The following is a 20,840-nucleotide window of genomic DNA, read 5'->3' on the forward strand; positions in this document are numbered from 1 at the left end:
AAGAACTCAGCTATAATCAGTATTTTATTTTAGCAGTGGCACTGTACTGGATTAGATATCCATTGGGTTGGGCTCCCATAGTCGTCCCTAGGTTCAGATAACCTAGTAACCTTACTAAATTCAGGACTTGCAAACTCGGGTCTAGTTAGGGATGCGCGCATAGCACGTACAGATGCCGGGCCCAACAGCAACATGATTATTATTTTAATATATTTATGAAAATAGTTTTCAAAACCTCACAAATAGTTATGTGAATTCAATACAGCTTTAGCATTAGTTTTAGTTTTAGCTCAGTTCATGATTCAGCTTAGTTTCCATTATTGATACATGTGATAGCTCTATGATTAGTTTTGGTTACTATGTTGTATGATACCATGCCATGCTCTCACCTGTTCAACATGTATTTCAAATAGCATGTTTTCAAATCATAAATTGCATCGTCTGCATATTTTGTGAGGTAGATGGTTTCTTACTAAGCGAAAACTTACAGATACTTCTTTTCCTTATACTGTAGATAAAGGTAAAAGAAAGATGGACTAGCGGAGGCTGGGGGACAATGCGATGGAGATGTGTGTGGAAAAAAAGGAACTTGGAATAACGATGCTTGGGAACTAGCCCACTAAGAACATAGCATTTTCTTTATGTCATTACCTTCCTGCACTTTGGTTGTTTAAGTGTTTTGAATTATGAGAGTTATGCATAGATGGTTAGTTGTCATGATATTAGATAGCACTCCATGAGTAATGTTATGCTTAGTAGTTCTATTTTATGCTTATAGAGTTGCTGTATGTGATTTCGGCACGAACCAGTGCTGAAATCAGACTTCTGATACGAAATCAGAAACCCCGATCGATCCACCGATAGATTGGGGGTCTTCAATCGATCAGTTGATCGATTGGTGAACTTGTTCCGCGAACAGTGAGCTCTTGGATCGATCAGCCGATCGATCCAGTCGCTTTCTGTCACGAACAGGAAGCTGCCGGATCGATCAACCGATCTATCAAGGAATCGGGGAAATCGCTCCCGCGAACAGAGAGCTTTGGAATCGATCACTGGATCGATTGACCAGTCTGGATCGATCAGCGATCGATCCAGAATACTACCCCGAGCACAGTAGCCATCTGAATCGATCCATGGATCGATCCAACAGCTTGCAATCGATCGAGTTCAATCTGGATCGATTGGGAAGTTGGCTTTCGACCAAGAGACCTTGTAGTTCAGCTCCTTGACCATAGAGGATGTAGGGTATGCCATGAATACCTTAGATTGCATCCCTTAACACATGTAGGACCAAGAACTTGTATTAGCTTAGCAAAGTTTTAAATTGGTACAACTTTCCGCATCTAGACTTAGTAATGGTCATGGATATAGCTTAGCATAGCATAATGTGACGGTCCGGCCTTACAGCCTAGCCAGTAGAAGGTGGGTCATTACATATCAGTACTCTTTGCCAAAGAATTTCAGATGCCTATAGAGAGCATGAACTCCAAGTTCTTGACAACCTTACCTTCCGGGGAAGTCATGGAATCCAACCAGTGGCTTCAGACTGTACTAGTCAAAATTTCAGACTGAGAGCTATATGTTAATTTAGTAGTCCTTGCGATGCAGGATTTTGATGTTATTCTGGGTATGAATTTCCTCAGTAAGTACAGTGCTTCGGTGGACTGCCGCAGAAAGAAAGTAATTTTCAGCCCAGAAGGTGAACCATCCTTTGAGTTTACGGGAGTACCAAAGAGGAAGGCCCAGAAATTACTCTCTTCTCTAATAGCTCACCAGATGTTAGCTAAAGGGTGTGCTGGTTTTCTTGCACATATTGTGAATACAGAAGAACAAAAAGGACCCAAGCAAGAAGAGGTTCAGATAGTTTGTGAGTATCCAGAGGTATTTCCAGAAGAGCTACCTGGACTACCTCCCAACAGAGAAGTGGAGTTTGAAATTGAGTTGGTTCCTGGTACTGGTCCAATTTCAAAAGCTCCGTACCGGATGTCTCCAGCAGAACTGAAAGAGCTACAAGAACAACTTCAGGAGCTGCTTGACAAAGGTTTTATTCACCCTAGTCATTCACCATGGGGAGCTCCAGTGTTGTTCGTCAAGAAGAAAGATGGATCTATGCGGATGTGCATAGATTATAGAGCGTTGAACAAAGTGACAATTAAGAACAAGTACCCTCTTCCCAGAATAGATAATCTATTTGATCAGTTAAAGGGGGCAACGATGTTCTCTAAGATAGACCTGCGCTCTGGGTACCATCAGTTGAAAGTGAAAGAAAGTGATATACCCAGAACAGCTTTCAGGACTAGATATGGACACTATGAGTTTGTAGTCATGCCTTTTGGTGTGACTAATGCACCTGCAGTCTTCATGGACTTAATGAACAGAGTGTTCAGAGAATACCTTGACAAGTTTGTCATCGTGTTCATCGACGACATTCTGATCTATTCAAGAACCCCAGAGGAGCATGACACGCACTTGAGAATAGTACTACAGACCCTTCAGCAAAAGCAGCTTTATGCCAAATTCTCAAAGTGCGAGTTCTGGTTAGAGCAGGTGGAGTTTCTAGGTCACATCATCTCTAAAGAAGGTATCCAGGTGGATCCTGCCAAAATAGAAGCGATCAACAACTGGTGTAGACCCAAGAACGCCAGGGAGATCAGAAGCTTCCTTAGTTTAGCTGGATATTACAGAAAGTTTATGGAGGACTTTTCTAGGATAGCCTCTCCACTAACATCCCTCACTAGAAAGAACAGGAAGTTTGAATGGTCAGACAAATGTGAGCAAAGTTTCCAAGCATTGAAGAAAAGACTGACCAGTGCTCCCATTCTGACTGTTCTAGAGAGTGACAAGAGTTTTGACATATACAGTGATGCTTCCAAGATGGGCCTTGGAGCTGTCCTCATGCAAGAGGGGAAGGTAATAGCTTATGCCTCCAGACAACTCAAGGATTATGAGAAGAACTACCCCACTCATGATCTTGAGCTGGCATCTATAGTCTTTGCACTAAAACTCTGGCGACATTATTTGTATGGAGTTCAGTGCAGAATCTTCATAGATCATTAGAGCTTGAAGTATTTCTTTATCCAGAAAGATTTAAACATGAGACAATGCAGGTGGCTAGAGTTGGTTAAAGATTATGACTGTGAAATTATCTACCACCCAGGTAAAGCTAACAAAGTGGCAGATACACTAAGTCGAAAGTCCAGTGCAACTCTGATGCACTTGTCATCATTAGCACTGCCATTGCAGAAGGAATTGTTAGATTTTGGAGTTGAAATTGTTTATGGGAAACTCTCTGCATTGACCTTAGAGTCAACCTTGCTTGAGGATGTACAGAGAAAGTAAAGTGAAGATCCAGATATCCAGAAGATCAAGCAAGGGATATAAAAAGAAGAAAATTCAGAGTTTCAGGTATTAGACAGTGGAATCCTTTATCAGGAGAGCCGCCTTTGTGTCCCCAATGATGAGGAATTGAGAAAGAAGATTCTAGGGGAAGCTCATAGTACACCGTACTCCATGCATCCTGGTTCCACCAAGATGTATCAAGATTTGAAGCAGAGATTCTGGTGGTCCAGACTCAAGAGAGATGTAGAAAAATATGTTAGTACCTGTCTGACATGTCAGAGGGTCAAAGCAGAGCACCAGAGACCAAGAGGAGTTCTACAGCCTCTCCCAATACCAGAGTGGAAGTGGGAAGAAATATTCATGGACTTTATAACTGTTGGTTGCTACTCGAAAAACCTAGAGGTTCCATTGTACAAAAATTTTGTACAAAGGTCTGAACCTTTTCCTAACTACCATGTGTTCTTTTAAATTAAATTTTGGATCGCCTGCGGAACTTAACACGTTTGATCCAAAACTTAATCTATTCGTTCTTTTAGGTTTTGACTTGGGTCTCCTGCGGAACTTAACACGTTCGACCCAAATCACCTTAAGTTATTAATTCTATTAAATATTAATTTCCATAATTGGTTCCCAGTACTGACGTGGCGAGGCACATGACCTTCTTGGATATGGGAGCAACCACCACCGACTAGACAAAACCTTTTATAGAAAGCTAATATTTAATTTCCTAAAATAACTTTAGGTTAACCGAAAAGAACAATCAAATCACAAGGAAAAGAAAAAACAAAAAAACACAACATCGAAAAACATATTCGAAATTCTAGAATCGTAAGCCTCTTGTATTTGGTATTATTTCCATAAATAACTAGTATGATGCGGAAAGAAAAATTACTAGTTATACCTTGTAGAAAAACCTCTTGATCTTCTACCGTATTCCTCTTCTAACCTCGGACGTTGTGTGGGCAACGATCTTCTGAGATGAGAACCACCAAGCACCTTCTTCTTCCTTACAAGTTTCGGCCATCAAAACTTCTCCTAGGATGAAGAGGTTCGGCCACCACCACCATGCTCCAAGGGATGCTAGAAAAGAGGCTTCTTTTCTCTCCTTCTTCTCCTTCTTAGATCCGGCCACCAAAGCTATCTCCACCATGAGAAGGTTTCGGCCACACAAAGGAGAGGAGAGGAAAGAAAGGGCCGGCCACACCCAAGGAGAAAAGAGAGGAAAAATAGAATAGAGTCATTAGCATTGAAGTCTCCTCTACCACCTCTTTTATAATCCTTGGTCTTGGCAAATAAGGAAAATTTAATAAAAACTTCCTTAATTCTTTTTCCATTGAAAAGGAAAATTTATTTAATTAAAATAATTTTCTCTTTTCAAATTATAATGGTCGGCCACTCTTCTCCCCAAAACAAGGAGAGTTTTAATTAAAACTTCCTAATTTGTTTCTAGAAATTTATAAAAATTTCTCCAATAATTTTAATCCCTTCATGATTGGTTAATAAAAAGAAATTTTATAAATTAAAATCTTTCTTTTAAACATGTGGATAATTTCCAAAAAGGAAAGTTATCTCTAAAAATTAAAATCTCCTTTCAATTTACAAATAAGGAAAGATATTAAATCTTTTCTTAATCTTTTGTAGAAACTAATAAAAGAGAATTTTTAATTTTTAAACTTTCTTTTAAATCATGAATATAATTAAAAGGAAAGTTTTTACCAAAATTAAAATCAACCTTTTAATCTACAAATAAGGAAAGAGATTTTAACTCTTCTCTTAATCTTTTGTAGAATCTTATAAAAGGAAGGATTTAAATTTTTAAACTCTCTTTTAAATTATATTATCCACATAAGAAAATTTTTAAAATTAAAATTCCTTTTTATTTTAATAGGGTCGGCCACATGAATTCACCCATGAACATACCCATGGTCGGCCCTAGCTTGGTCTCCAAGCTAGCTTGGCCGTCCCCTATAGGATGGGTAAGAAGGTGGGTATAGGTGGGTATAGTACTCTATAATTAAGAGGCTACGATAGGGACCGAGAGGAGGAATTGATTTTGGTCTCCCGATAAAATTAAGCATCCCATGCTCGCCCCGAACACACAACTTAATTTTATCAATAATAATTCATTCCACTAGAGAACTATTATTGAACTACCGCACCAATCCCAAATTACATTTTGGGCTCCTTCTTATCATGAGTGTGTTAGTCTCCCTGTGTTTAAGATATCGAATGTCCACTAATTAAGTGAGTTACTGACAACTCATTTAATTAATATCTTAGTCCAAGAGTAGTACCACTCAACCTTATCATCATGTCGGACTAGGTCCACCTGCAGGGTTTAACATGACAATCCTTATGAGCTCCTCTTGAGGAAATTATCAACCTAGTATCTCTAGGACACAGTTTCTTTCTATAATCAACAACACACACTATAAGTGATACCATTTCCCAACTTATTGGGCTTATTGATTCATCGAACTAAATCTCACCCATTGATAAATTAAAGAAATAAATATCAAATATATGTACTTGTTATTATATTAGGATTAAGAGCACACACTTCCATAATAACCGAGGTCTTTGTTTCTTTATAAAATCAGTATAAAAAAAATGACCTCAAATGGTCCTACTCAATACACTCTAAGTGTACTAGTGTAATTATACAGTCAAGATAAACTGATACCTAATTACACTACGACCTTCTAATGGTTTGTTCCTTTCCATTTTGGTCGTGAGCTACTGTTTATAATTTATAAGGTACTGATAACATGATCTTCTGTGTGTGACACCACACACCATGTTATCTACAATATAAATTAATTGAACAACTACATTTATCACAAATGTAGACATTTGACCAATGTGATTCTTATTTCTAGATAAATGTTTTATACCAAAAGCTAGGCTTTTAGTATACATTTTAACAATCTCCCACTTATACTAAAAGACTAAGCTGTCATATTTGCTGCCATACATCTGATTCCCATGTCTTTCAAAAAGCTCTTGCCTTGAGGACCTTAGGTTATCATCTGATGCAATCTAGGCGGCAACAACTTCTCCTCGTTTATACGATTTCTCGTATTGGGTGGTACTTGCGCTCTATTGTGTTTACTTGCCTTATAGACTTATGGTTTCTTCGAGTTTGCTACTGCACCAATATTATTACAATAAATTGTAATAATCTTTGGACAAACCAGAAATCATATCTAAGTCTATCTTGAGGTTATTGAGTCATTCAGCTTTTATGGCTACCTCAGAGGCTTGCCATATACTCAGCTTCTATGGTGGAGTCCAGAAAAACACCTATGCTTATCACTCTTCCATAGCTATGACTTTTCCTCCTAAAGTAAACACAAAACCCCGAGGTCGACTTATTATTGTCTCTATCCGATTGGAAGTCAAAATCCATGCAACCCACAAGGACTAAATTAACTGCCTTGTAAGCTAGCATATAATCTCTAGTGCCTCTAAGGTACTACAATATATGCTTTACTGTAGTCCACTATCCTTGTCCAGGGTTTCTTTGATATCTGCTAACTATGCTCTTGGCAAAACAGATTTCTGATCTCGTGCATAGCATACATTAGGCTTCCAACAGCCGTAACATAAAGAACTGCCTTTATTTCCTTTATCTCCTTTGATGTCTACAGAGACATATCTTTAGATAAAGTTACTCCATCCTGAAAAGGTAAGAAACCTTTCTTGGAGTTTTGTATGCTTAAAATGAGTAAGGATTTTTCCAATATATGAAGCTTGGGATAAGTAAAATATTCTTTTCTTGCGATCCCTTATTACTTTGATCTCAAGAATATATCCATTCTCCCAAGTCCTTTATATCGAATTGTTTGGACAACCATACCCTTACTTCTGACAACATTTTGATATTGTTTCCAACTACCAAAAATGTTATCTAAGTATAGTACAAGAAATACCACCACGTTTCCATCACATCTTTTGTATACACAAGACTTATCCGATTACTAAATCCATAGATCTGGATTACTTTGATAAACCGGATGTTCCAAGACCTTGAAGTTTTGCCTCAGTCCATAGACTGATTGAGCTTGCACACAAGATGCTCTTAGCCCTTTGCAATGAACCCTTCTGACTGCTTTATATGGATGCTTTCTTCAAGACTTCCATTAAGGAATACTGTCTTGTCATCCACTTGTCAAATAGATAAAAGAATCCGGATAGACTTAAGCATGGCTACCAGTGAAAAAGTTTCCTTTTTCATCAAGCATTGCTTTGAAAGTTTCTACCTTCCTGTCTATCCCTCTTTTCCTAATATAGACTTTTTTACACCCAAAGGCTTTTACACCATTTGGTGGTTCTCAAGCTTCCAGATTTTATTAGAATACATATATTCTAATTCTTTTATTCATTACTCTTTGCCAAGATGTTGCATCTTGGAGTGCTTCGTCATATGTCCGGAGATCAGGTTCATGTCCTCCAGGGATCGAGTCCATAAACTCTCCCAAAACATGAATCTTTTAAGGTTGCCTAACAACCCTCCCACTACGACGAGGCACTATCTACAATTGTGTATCATTTGTGATACGTGATGCAGTTTTCTTGTGGTATCTCATCTTGTACAGTTGGTACTAGATTAGACATGTCTTTTATTATTTCCTTAAGAACAAATTTTCTTATGGGCACGTGATTTATTACATAGTCCTTTTCTAAAAATCGATCATTAATGCTAATAATGACCTTTTGATTTTTAAGACTATTAACCTACTTTTGTTTATCTAGGATAACTTACAAACAAGTGAACTCCTATCCAACTTATCATTGTCTCTCTATAACATATGTGCTGGATTTCCTGAATCCAAATATGCTTCAAAATAGGTTTTCACTTATTCAGCAATTCTATATGAATAGAGAGTTCTAACTTGGAAGGTACTATGTTCACTTTCGTTTTCAGAGTTTATCCTTAAAACAAATTTGGTAATTTTCTGAATAACTCATCATCTATCTAATTATTCCATAAGAGTCCTTTACGTTCTTTCTACTACACCATTCTGTTGGGGTGTACCAGATGCAGTTAGTTGGGATTGAAATCCAACTACTGATAAGTGACTCCTAAAATCTCTCAAGAGGTACTTGCCACTACGATCTTCCATAGTGACTTTTTACTTTAACATTTCTCCGCATCAACCTTGTACTCTTTGAACTAATCAAAGTACTTAGTCTTGCGGTACATTAAGTAAATTTATTTGTATCTTGAATAGTTGTCTATAAAATAGACAAAATATTCAATACTACCTCTTGTCTGGATAGTCATAGGATCACACAAATCAGAATGAACCGTTTTCAACATATCTTTGACTCCATACCCCTCGGACTTAAATGCTTCTTGGTTATTTTCCTTCCAAGTAAGACTCGCAGGTTGGAAAGATTTCCACTACTAATGAACCCAAAAGTTCATCAGCTACCAATGAATCCTACTCAAGTATAACCTAGCTTTAGATGCCAAAGATATAATTGGTTCATTTCTAAAGGTTGCTTTCTCTTAAAATTAGAAGATGTGTTACTAATTTCCATTTGTTGCATTGTGGGAGTTATTGGATTATAAATTGTCAACCATCATACCAGGATAGATAACTTCCCTATTTTTCTTGATAACAACTTTGTTATCAAAATAGACACAATATCTATAATAGTTTAGAAACTGAAATCAGGTTCTTTCTAAACTTGGTACGTAAAGACAATTACTTAAAATCCATATTTTATTCTTATCAAAAGATAAACATTTCCCACTACCACTTTTACAGTAGTGCCCATGTGGACGGTGATTTACCTTTCATTTAGTTGTCGGTTTCCTGGAACCCTGCAATGAATTGCAGACATGATTAATGGCATCTTGTATCTACACTCCAGGTTCTGGTAGATAACACCACTAGACATGTTTCAACTAATGAATTAAATACACCTAAATTGTTCTTAGTTCTAAGAAGACAGTCTACCTTAATGTCCAAGTCCTATTTCCAATCATTACAATTGGGACTACTAAGTCTTTTTCTATAGTATGACTACTAGTGATTGTCAAATATTTAAATCCTAAGAATCACAAAAATATTTGGTCAAGATCAACTCCTTAAAAATCCCCATGAATTTTGTATGCCACGATAGTGTGGACGTATACAAAATTGAAGAGAAGATTTTATTCATTAATTTTATTATCTCGTCAACTTTACTTTATGACGAATAAAATTAATAGTTGATCTGTCTTTGATCAAATATTTGGTCAAAAACTTTTGAATTTTTTAAAAAAATATTGATTCCTCAAACAATATTATTTAAATTCACCAACACCTCAAACACCGTGAATTTTGCATGCCACGTTAGTGTGGACGTATACAAATTCAACATTTGTAAAAGGAGGGTTTTAACCCATTAATTTTATTATCTTGTCAACCTAACTTTTTGACAAATAAAATTAATAGTTGGTATCATTTGGTCACACAAATAATAGCAGTGACTCCGATGGGGAGGATATTATTAGATGTGTCTAAGTGTATACCATTACTTGACACAAAGTCCATTAATAAGATTATGCCCCTTCCGTTGGGAAAGATCACACGCTCTTAATTAACTTCCTATAGTCATCCAAAAATGGAAGTCTGTTCTAGTGATCCACAAACAAGCTCATCCGTTATGGAGGAAGGCACTCAGAGCCAACGCGCAAGCTTGTTTGCATCACTTACAAACCAGTAATGGAGACCATGAGATTTACTTAAAAATCCCTCTCCCACTTAGTTATTTATAAATGAGGAATTTTAACTATGCTAGCCTACTAAATATGTAAACTAACATGCACACACAGCACAATATAAAAGCAATAAATAGAAAATTTAATTTTCAACTATTATGGCTTTTATCTCTAGTTGTCCTCCGTGTGTTGTCATCCCAAGCTGCTGCCATATTTGGCCACTGCCACCGGGTCTAGCTGTCGCATCCATCTTGCTCCTTGTTCCGCTTCGCCTCTAGTCCTTAGAAGGTTCCACGCTTTGCAAGATTCGATCCACGACATAAATAGAATTTTACATTTTGATCCTATATTCCATAAAAGGAATGTACATGTATCTAGATCAAAAATAAAATCCTAATAAAACTAAATACAGCTCCTGCTGTATTTTATAATACAATCATGCACACACATATAAATGCCCTTGACATGTCCAAGGGTCCAATCACACACATAATAACTAAAAGCCATAATAGTTGGATCCTGCATCCACAAAGTTAGCACATCCTACTATTATCCTGCCTAAATTATGTATGACATGTGCATAATTAAACTAATACCAAATACACAGAGGCAAAACCCTAGCTCTGATACCAATTGTTGGTTGCTACTCGGAAAACCTAGAGGTTCCACTGTACAAAAATTTTGTACAAAGGTCTTAACCTTTCCTAGCTACCATGTGTTCTTTTAAATTAAATTTTGGATCGCCTGCGGAACTTAACACGTTTGATCCAAAACTTAATCTATTCGTTCTTTTAGGTTTTGACTTGGGTCTCCTGCGGAACTTAACACGTTCGACCCAAATCACCTTAAGTTATTAATTCCATTAAATATTAATTTCCATAATTGGTTCCCAGTACTGACGTGGCGAGGCACATGGCCTTCTTGGATATGGGAGCAACCACCACCGACTAGACAAAACCTTTTATAGAAAGCTAATATTTAATTTCCTAAAATAACTTTAGGTTAACCGAAAAGAACAATCAAATCACAAGGAAAAGAAAAACAAAAGAACACAACATCGAAAACATATTCGAAATTCTAGAATCGTAAGCCTCTTGTATTTGGTATTATTTCCATAAATAACTAGTATGATGCGGAAAGAAAAATTACTAGTTATACCTTGTAGAAAAACATCTTGATCTTCTACCGTATTCCTCTTCTAACCTCGGACGTTGTGTGGGCAACGATCTTCTGAGATGAGAACCACCAAGCACCTTCTTCTTCCTTACAAGTTTCGGCCATCAAAACTTCTCCTAGGATGAAGAGGTTCGGCCACCACCACCATGCTCCAAGGGATGCTAGAAAAGAGGCTTCTTTTCTCTCCTTCTTCTCCTTCTTAGATCCGGCCACCAAAGCTATCTCCACCATGAGAAGGTTTCGGCCACACAAAGGAGAGGAGAGGAAAGAAAGGGCCGGCCACACCCAAGGAGAAAAGAGAGGAAAAATAGAATAGAGTCATTAGCATTGAAGTCTCCTCTACCACCTCTTTTATAATCCTTGGTCTTGGCAAATAAGGAAAATTTAATAAAAACTTCCTTAATTCTTTTTCCATTGAAAAGGAAAATTTATTTAATTAAAATAATTTTCTCTTTTCAAATTATAATGGTCGGCCACTCTTCTCCCCAAAACAAGGAGAGTTTTAATTAAAACTTCCTAATTTGTTTCTAGAAATTTATAAAAATTTCTCCAATAATTTTAATCCCTTCATGATTGGTTAATAAAAAGAAATTTTATAAATTAAAATCTTTCTTTTAAAACATGTGGATAATTTCCAAAAAGGAAAGTTATCTCTAAAAATTAAAATCTCCTTTCAATCTACAAATAAGGAAAGATATTAAATCTTTTCTTAATCTTTTGTAGAAACTAATAAAAGAGAATTTTTAATTTTTAAACTTTCTTTTAAATCATGAATATAATTAAAAGGAAAGTTTTTACCAAAATTAAAATCAACCTTTTAATCTACAAATAAGGAAAGAGATTTTAACTCTTCTCTTAATCTTTTGTAGAATCTTATAAAAGGAAGGATTTAAATTTTTAAACTCTCTTTTAAATTATATTATCCACATAAGAAAATTTTTAAAATTAAAATTCCTTTTTATTTTAATAGGGTCGGCCACATGAATTCACCCATGAACATACCCATGGCCGGCCCTAGCTTGGTCTCCAAGCTAGCTTGGCCGTCCCCTATAGGATGGGTAAGAAGGTGGGTATAGGTGGGTATAGTACTCTATAATTAAGAGGCTACGATAGGAACCGAGAGAAGGAATTGGTTTTCGTCTCCCGATAAAATTAAGCATCCCGTGCTCGCCCCGAACACACAACTTAATTTTATCAATAATAATTCATTCCACTAGAGAACTATTATTGAACTACCGCACCAATCCCAAATTATATTTTGGGCTCCTTCTTATCATGAGTGTGTTAGTCTCCCTGTGTTTAAGATATCGAATGCCCACTAATTAAGTGAGTTACTGACAACTCATTTAATTAATATCTTAGTCCAAGAGTAGTACCACTCAACCTTATCATCATGTCGGACTAGGTCCACCTGCAGGGTTTAACATGACAATCCTTATGAGCTCCTCTTGAGGATATTATCAACCTAGTATCTCTAGGACACAGTTTCTTTCTATAATCAACAACACACACTATAAGTGATACCATTTCCCAACTTATCGGGTTTATTGATTCATCGAACTAAATCTCACCCATTGATAAATTAAAGAAATAAATATCAAATATATGTACTTGTTATTATATTAGGATTAAGAGCACACACTTCCATAATAACTGAGGTCTTTGTTTCTTTATAAAATCAGTATAAAAAAAATGACCTCAAATGGTCCTACTCAATACACTCTAAGTGTACTAGTGTAATTATACAGTCAAGATAAATTGATACCTAATTACACTACGACCTTCTAATGGTTTGTTCCTTTCCATTTTGGTCGTGAGCTACTGTTTATAATTTATAAGGTACTGATAACATGATCTTCTGTGTGTGACACCACACACCATGTTATCTACAATATAAATTAATTGAACAACTACATTTATCACAAATGTAGACATTTGACCAATGTGATTCTTATTTCTAGATAAATGTTTTATACCAAAAGCTAGGCTTTTAGTATGCATTCTAACAATAACAGGTCTTCCAAGAACTATTAATGGATATGATGCGATATGGGTGATAGTGGACAGATTGACCAAGTCTGCCCATTTTCTAGCCATCAAGGTGTCCCACTCTATAGAGCAATTGGCACAGCTATATGTTAAGGAAGTGATCAGACTTCATGGAGTCCCGAAGTCGATTGTTTTTGATAGGGATGGGCGTTTCACTTCTCATTTTTGGGAGTGTGTTCAGAATGCATTAGGCACCAAACTCAAGTTCAACACAGCCTTTCATCCCCAGACTGATGGACAGACAGAACGAGTAAATCAGATTTTAGAAGACATGCTCAGGGCTTGTGCACTGGATTTTAAGGGCAGTTGGTGCAAGTATCTATATTTAGCTGAATTCGCCTATAACAATAGCTACCAGGCCACTATCAAGATGGCACCTTATGAGGCATTGTATGGTCGAAAGTATAGATCACCCATATGCTAGCTGGAGACTGGAGAAAGAAAAGAGATGGAATCAGAATTGGGCAGGCAGATCGAGATGATAGATGAAACCACTCAGGCTATCCAGAAGATCAGATAGAGAATTGAGACTGCCCAGAGCAGACAAAAAAGTTATGCTGACGCACGTCGTAGGCCACTTGAATTCCAAGTAGGGGATTCGGTCTTTCTCAAAGTTGCTCCGATGAAGGGAGTGATGAGATTTGGCAAAAAGGGCAAGTTAAGTCCCCGCTACGTAGGACCCTATTTGATCAGAGAGAGGATTGGGAAAGTAGCGTACAAGCTAGACTTACCACAAGATATGTCAGTAATACATAATGTATTTCATGTCTCCATGCTAAAGAAGTGCCTTCACGACCCTAGCCATTCAACCTCAGTCAGTACAGATCCAGGAGGATCTTAGCTATGAGAGCAGACCTACACAGATAGTGGACAGAGAAATTAAGAGGCTAAGGAACAAGGAAGTACCACTAGTGAAGGTCATCTGGCAGAATCAGAAGCATGAGAAAGTTACTTGGGAGCGTGAGGACAGCATGAGACAGAAATATCCAGAATTATTCTAAGTTCGAGGACGAACTTTTTATAAGGTACAAAGAATTGTAACACCCCAAATTTCATTATTTGGAGTTCTAAAAGTGCTTATAAATATTTGTAAATACTTTAGAAATATTCTAGATATTTTTAAGAATTTTTAGAGTATTTTTATGTAATTTTCGGAGGTCGTTTGGTATTTTTACCAAAAGAAACAAGTTGCAAAAAAAATAAAGAGGTTGAGCCGAGGTTTGAACCGGAGACCTCTGGTTAAGCAAAGCCTTAAGTTGTTTCGGATGACCAGGAACCCAGCAGGGCCGTGCTGATCAAAGAGAGGGCGAAAATACTTTAAGCAATAGTAGATAACAGAAATATCTACGTATTAAAAGGGATAAGTTAAGAGAGGAATTGGAGTTATTTTTTCCGTGACCTAAACCCTTCCTCTCTTCTCCCGACTGCGTGCGGCGTCTCTGCTCGGGCGGAAATGAAGTTGGAGCTAGGGCTTCGTCTCCGGCGGCCGGCCAAGGGTGGTTCCATGAGATCTTCACACATTCGTGACCGACTCGTCGAGGAGAACCCGGGGGCACGAAGAGGAGGCCGAAACTTGCAATCTCCGAAACCCTAGAAGTCCTTCTTCTTCGGTTGTAAGTCTAAGAATAAGGTAAGTGCTTCTCACCTGCAGTAGGAGTAGCTATTGAAGTTTTTTCTTACTTATTGTTTCTGTTCGAAGCACATTATAAGAAACGGTGCCTTTGTGCTAGCTGTCGTGAACCTCAAAGAAAGGAAGAGGATGATTAGTATAGGTTAAGCATGTGGGTTGTTTTCTTCAGGCTTTGTATTGGAAATTCGGATTGATTTTTGATGTAGATCTTTCTGTTTATGATCTTAACGGGCATGATCAGTTCATATGGAGTTTTTCCTAGATTTTGGATTTTTGCTACTAGTAAATGAACATAAGATAGTATAGAATTTGGGTTTAAGCATGTGTTTGGCTTGTGGTCAATACAATGCATGGCTATGTGCAGAAATTCGGTTTCCTTTGTTTTCCTTGCCATGGCACTAAGCATGAAGAACAACTATGTCTTTTTAGGTTTCCAGTAGCAAATCCTTTACTAGTTGCAATGTGTATACACTGCCATATTGTTGGTGAGCATGCCATGGGTTTTACCTTGGTTTTGGGTGCACGTACCATGAACAAATAGTTTTAGTTTTAGTTCTTAAAGTATGTAATTTTACGTTCTGCAGATTTAGTTTTGTACTGAATTATTGAGCATGAACAGCCACCAAATTGCAGTGCAGATTATTTCTGTTGGTTGGTTTTGTTTGTGCTGCGTAATGGGCATGAACAGCCTAGTCTTAGGAGAATTTGGCAGATTTTTTTGTCAAGCTTGTATGCAGATTTTTGTTAAGCTTGTATGAAGATTTTTGTTCAATTTTGTATGAGGTATTCTTTTATTAGAAGTTGATCCGGATGTAGTTTGGGACATGAAAGGAATTAAGAAGAGGGAAGGGGGCATTTGTGTCATTTGGAAGGAGAAGGCTTTAGGGATTTTAGTGCTTATAAGCACTGTTGACAGAAGGAGGGGAGGGGTGGGTGAGAGGAGCGGGAGGCCACCGCCAAGAAAAAAGGGCAGGAGGATGGGTTTTTCTTTTTTGTCTCCGCCATAGCCCAGTACAGAGAGGAGGTTGAGGTTTCGCCGCCGCCGGAGAGAGGAAGGAGGTGGAGTTTTCCTCTCCCGCCGCCACCTTCACGAAGCCACCAGCCAAGCATCTTGCCTATTCCTTCTCCTCTTCTCGAAGACCTGTCTATCGTCGATCCTTCTTCGAGCCGACGACGCGGACGCGCTCCTTCTCTTCCTGCGGACAGCGATGCTTCCGGCCCGCTCGCCGGCCGTCACCGCCAAAGGACCCGACCGCCGCTTCTATTTCTCCTCCTCTCGTCGCAACCACCACGAGCAGAGAGGAGGAAGCGCTCTTTTCCCTCGCGCAGCCATAGGGACTAGCTGCTCACAGGGTCCAGCAGTGTCCGCCGTTGCCTACAGGGGCTGTCGCTACCCCTTCCAGCATTGTTATCGCCGCCTGCAGCTATTGTGGCCATCCTCGCCGTCCCACGCGACAACACTGCCCCCAGCGGGCGCCGCCCCCCGGCGACCGCCACAGTCACCCTCCAAGCCGCCGCCGTCCGAGGGTTCAGGTATTGTATTATGTTTATATTCCGGCCTGCGAGTTGAGAGAGTGCCCGGCCTTAGTGCCGTTGTTGTATCCCGGTCTGCGAGCCGGTAGAGTGTTCGGCCTTCGTGTCGTTGTTGCATTTCGGCTTGCGAGCCGAGGTTGTAGTCGGATAGTGCATCATCCTACTGATCCATATCGCGTCCGGCTTCAAGCCATTGGAGCTAGCTACTCACCAGGCGGACATTCCACCTGCTATTCAGGGCCGCGACGACCCGGTCAGTATCCCGATCAACTTAACCATCCATCTGAGGGCGCCCCGGGGCCAGGGTACGTCTTCGTATTCATTTAGTACTTATTTTATTGTTCTATTACTATGTGGATGCTCATATGCTCGCGGGACCTACCTCGAGCACCGAGGTACCAGTGATCGGGGCATCCCGATCACTGGCTGCAGGTACGGTTGACCGGAGGATTTTTGACGACTCGGTCAACCTAGAGGACAGCTCACCCGCCGGGTCATGGGAATGCGGTCAACCTTCCAGACACGTCATTCTGGCAGGTTTGTCTTCCCAGCTTCCCGACAGGATCAGAAGTATTTATAAGTAACAAGTATTTTATTTGAAGAGGCTAGTATCCGACTTCTGAGGTTGTCGTTAAACAAATCCAGGTGACCAATTCCAAGGTCTTGACCCTGGTAAGACCAAGGTCTTTACCCTCGTAGGACTGGTGGTTCGCTACCTCAGTTTCTATCAGGGAGCGCGCAATGGTACTAAGCCTAGGCCCAAGAAATTATTATTATTTTGAAGTATAAAAGTATAAGTTTTGAACAAGTGAAATAAGTTTCACATAAGTTTAAAGATCAAGAAGTTTAGTTTTCTTTTATGCTAGCATGTTGTTTAGATTGTTCTTACTACTATTTGCTATTAGTTGAGCATCTTTTTATGTTTAGCATTTCAGTATGTTTGATTCCTTTGTTATTAGATGAGCATGAGTAGTATTTCTTTTAAGCATTCAGTTTATAGATTTATTCCTGCTCACATGCATGTGTAGTCTGATATGTTTTAGTTGTGAACATATGCTTGAGTAGAATGTTGAGATGAGTTATTTAGGTTTCCTATTGCTTTCTAATTGCATGTCTTGAGTCTCTGAGAGTTTCAAGTAATACTTTCAACAAGTGAGCAAAAATAGTTAAGTAAAGTTAGTAGTACAGTAACGCCCCACCTTCACAGAATAGTAGAGAGGAGGGTGGGGTGTTACAATCTGAGTCTGAGACAAAATTGAAAGCTTAGTCTGAGCGAAGCCACGGATCTATATCCGATTCAGAAGGTTTTCAATCCACTGCAAGTATTTTTAATTAGATCACATAATTTAATTTCTTGCTTGTCTAGAAAGTTGGCTAAATCCAACCTCCGGGTCAAGTCACTCTAAGAGGAGGTTAAAGTCTTTAAGGAAAAGACTAACCCAAGTTCATTAACTAAGAAAACACAAATTGGAACTCCAACTCAAGTACAACTTAAGGAAGAAAATTCCAATATGAGAACTCAAGTTAAAGAACTTAAGAAAACGTTGGAATGATTCACTTTGGGTTTCAACCCTTGACCTAATTCTTGGGAAACAAAGGGCCATATATAACTGATCCGAACTCAGATATAAGAACAAACGTTGATTCAAATCATACTTATCCTTTGTGAACTAACAAAATAAAAAACTATTCCAAGCATGTGTCCCTAAGTCTAACTTGATTAATCAAGTTGGACTTAATCAATATTGGATCCTTAATGATCAAATCTATTACCTTGATAGACCTTATCAAACCTATGATCTAGAGGGAGCCAATAAAAGAACTATTTTTATTATTAAATAGACCTATTTGATGTTTGATTTACTACTTTCTCTATTCATGCTTAAATTAGGGTAGATAAAAACTTAGGCTTAATCAACACTTGACTAGTTAGACCTAGGATTTTTAGAAAGAAAATTAAATATTTAATTTCTTTAAAATGTTTTGTCTAGAAGTGGTTATTGCTCCAATATCCAAGAAGGTCTAGTGTCTCACCATAGTCTAGAAGTCAATTATCGATATGAATGTTTAATTATTTAACTGTTAAACCTTAGTCTAACTCATATATAAATCAATCTTTAGATTTTAATCTAAATTAAAGATAAAATTAATCATCTCATAAAATAAATAAATTTCTCTGATCGACAATATGGAAAAAAGGTGAGATGGAATCAGGTTTAAAATTAGTTAATTAAAGCTTAAACCTAAACTTAATCAAACTTAACCAAAGTTAAATCGAATCAAATTTAATTTAATTTAATCTTTAAAAATTAATTTTCAAATGTTAATTAATTTCAAAATCTTACTTACTTTCAAATGTTAATTAATTTTCAAATCATAATTAATTTTTTAATTTTAATTAATTTCAAAATCTTACTTAATTTCAAATATTAATTATTTTTTAAAATTTTAATTAAACGTTTTAAAATCCAAAATTTAATTATTCAAACTTAAATACTTTTTAAAATTTTAAGTTAAATATTTTTTAAAATTTAAAATTAAATATTTTTAAAATTTAAACTTAAATATTTTTTTAAAATTCAAACTTATTTTTTTAAAAAAAAATCAAACTTAAATATTGTTTAAAATTTAAACTTAAAAATTAACTTCATCTCACACAAATTCATAAGGTAAATATGTTTGATAACTTAGAAAGGGTGAGATTCAAAATCAGAAAACTAGATAATTACTTTTATATTTTTTTACATTTATATTTTTCATGCTTGGACTCTAGGGTTATAGTCATTAATCAAGGTATTAATTAAATTATTTAAGTTCACTGTCCCCTACAAATTACTTAAAATCTTTAAGAGGGAGAGAAATAGGGAGTTAAAAATGAAATATTTTAAAAAATGAAATACTTTCAAAAATTAAGTATTTTCAAAAGTTAAGCTATTTTAAAATCAATTACTTCTTCAAAATTTTAACTGAAATTACTTTTTACAAAGGAAATATTTTTAAAAGCCAAGTAAAAAATTCCTTTTAAAGCTAAGTATTTTTACAAGAAAAATCTTTTTAAAAGCTAAGTAAGAAATTCTTTTAAAAGCAAAGTAGTTAGCTAAGTATTTCTCAATTCAAAGATTTTTTTTTAAAGCTATATATTTAACTACATTTTTTACAAGAAAAATCTTTTCAAATCTAAGTATTTAGCTAAGATTTTTTTAAAGAAACTCTTTTTAAAGCTAAGTGTTTACCTAAGTATTTTTCAAAAAAATTATTTTCAAAGCTAAGTATTTAGCTAAGTTTTAAAAAAAAGTAATTCTTTGAAAGCTAAAACTATTTTTTAAAAATAAAATTAAGTGCTACCTTCAGAGGGAGCTTAAAGGAAAAAGATTAAAAAGTTAATCTTTCAAATTTAAAGTTTTTTTAGTTAACAACTTTTCTCTCTACTTAGTAATTTTTTAATATATGTCAATGGGGGAGAAAGGTGTTAAAAGTAAAGTAAAAAAAATTTATTTTAAGAAAAAGTAATACTTAAGGGAGAGTGAGTAACATTTTTTTTTTTTGCCTTGAAAAATATCACTTGTTACTTAAAAATTTACTTATTCTACATACCTTACTATTTTGAATGTTTTTACTTAATTTTGAACTATATTGCCATAAATCAAAAAGAGAGAGATTGTTGGTACTGGAAACACCAGTTAATCAAACTTGTGTTTTGATATTGCCAAAGGTTCAAAGTTAAGCTATGTTGTTTATCTAACAAGTTGAACTGTCTGTGCAAGAAAGTCCTAAGTGATCCTAGGAAAAGTAAAGTTTTGGTTGAAGCTAGGCAGATGAAAAGTTCTAGCTGCGGTTAAACAATGAAGTCCTGGTCCGAGAAATTGGGCAAAGTATTAGCGGGTCATGGACTTTGGGCAAAATCCTAGGGTCAAGAACGTTAGGTGAAAATCCAAGGGGTTGTGGGCACCAAGTGAAAGATAGGATGGGTCATGGATCCGATGTCCAACATGAAATTCTAAAGTCTTGGATGCTAAGAAAAAGTCCAGATGGTTTGGAGGACCAATCTGGCAAAAGGTAAACTCTCCTGAGAGATGTAGGTGAGGACGCGTTCCCTAAAAAGGGAATAGTAGGTGTTAGGCTGACCTAAAGTTTCAGTGAAACTCAAAGTCAAGACCAGACAGTCTAAAGGATGTAAAATCATACTTTATATATATTGTTTATTGTCTAGACTAACTCTTTTTTTAAGGAAAACTTTTTTGGACTGACTCCTTTGTTGCAAGAAAACAAATGCTAGAAAAAAGTGGTCCGGGCGCCTTGGACCAGGCGCCCGGACTCTGAGCGCCCGGGAGTGGTTTGGGTGCCTAGGATCGAATCGACCAAGTGTCCTTAGGCGATGAGCTAGCGCACTCTAGTTGG

Source organism: Zingiber officinale, chromosome 6A (genome assembly GCF_018446385.1).
Source record: "Zingiber officinale cultivar Zhangliang chromosome 6A, Zo_v1.1, whole genome shotgun sequence".
In the NCBI taxonomy this organism is placed as follows: Eukaryota; Viridiplantae; Streptophyta; class Magnoliopsida; order Zingiberales; family Zingiberaceae; genus Zingiber; species Zingiber officinale.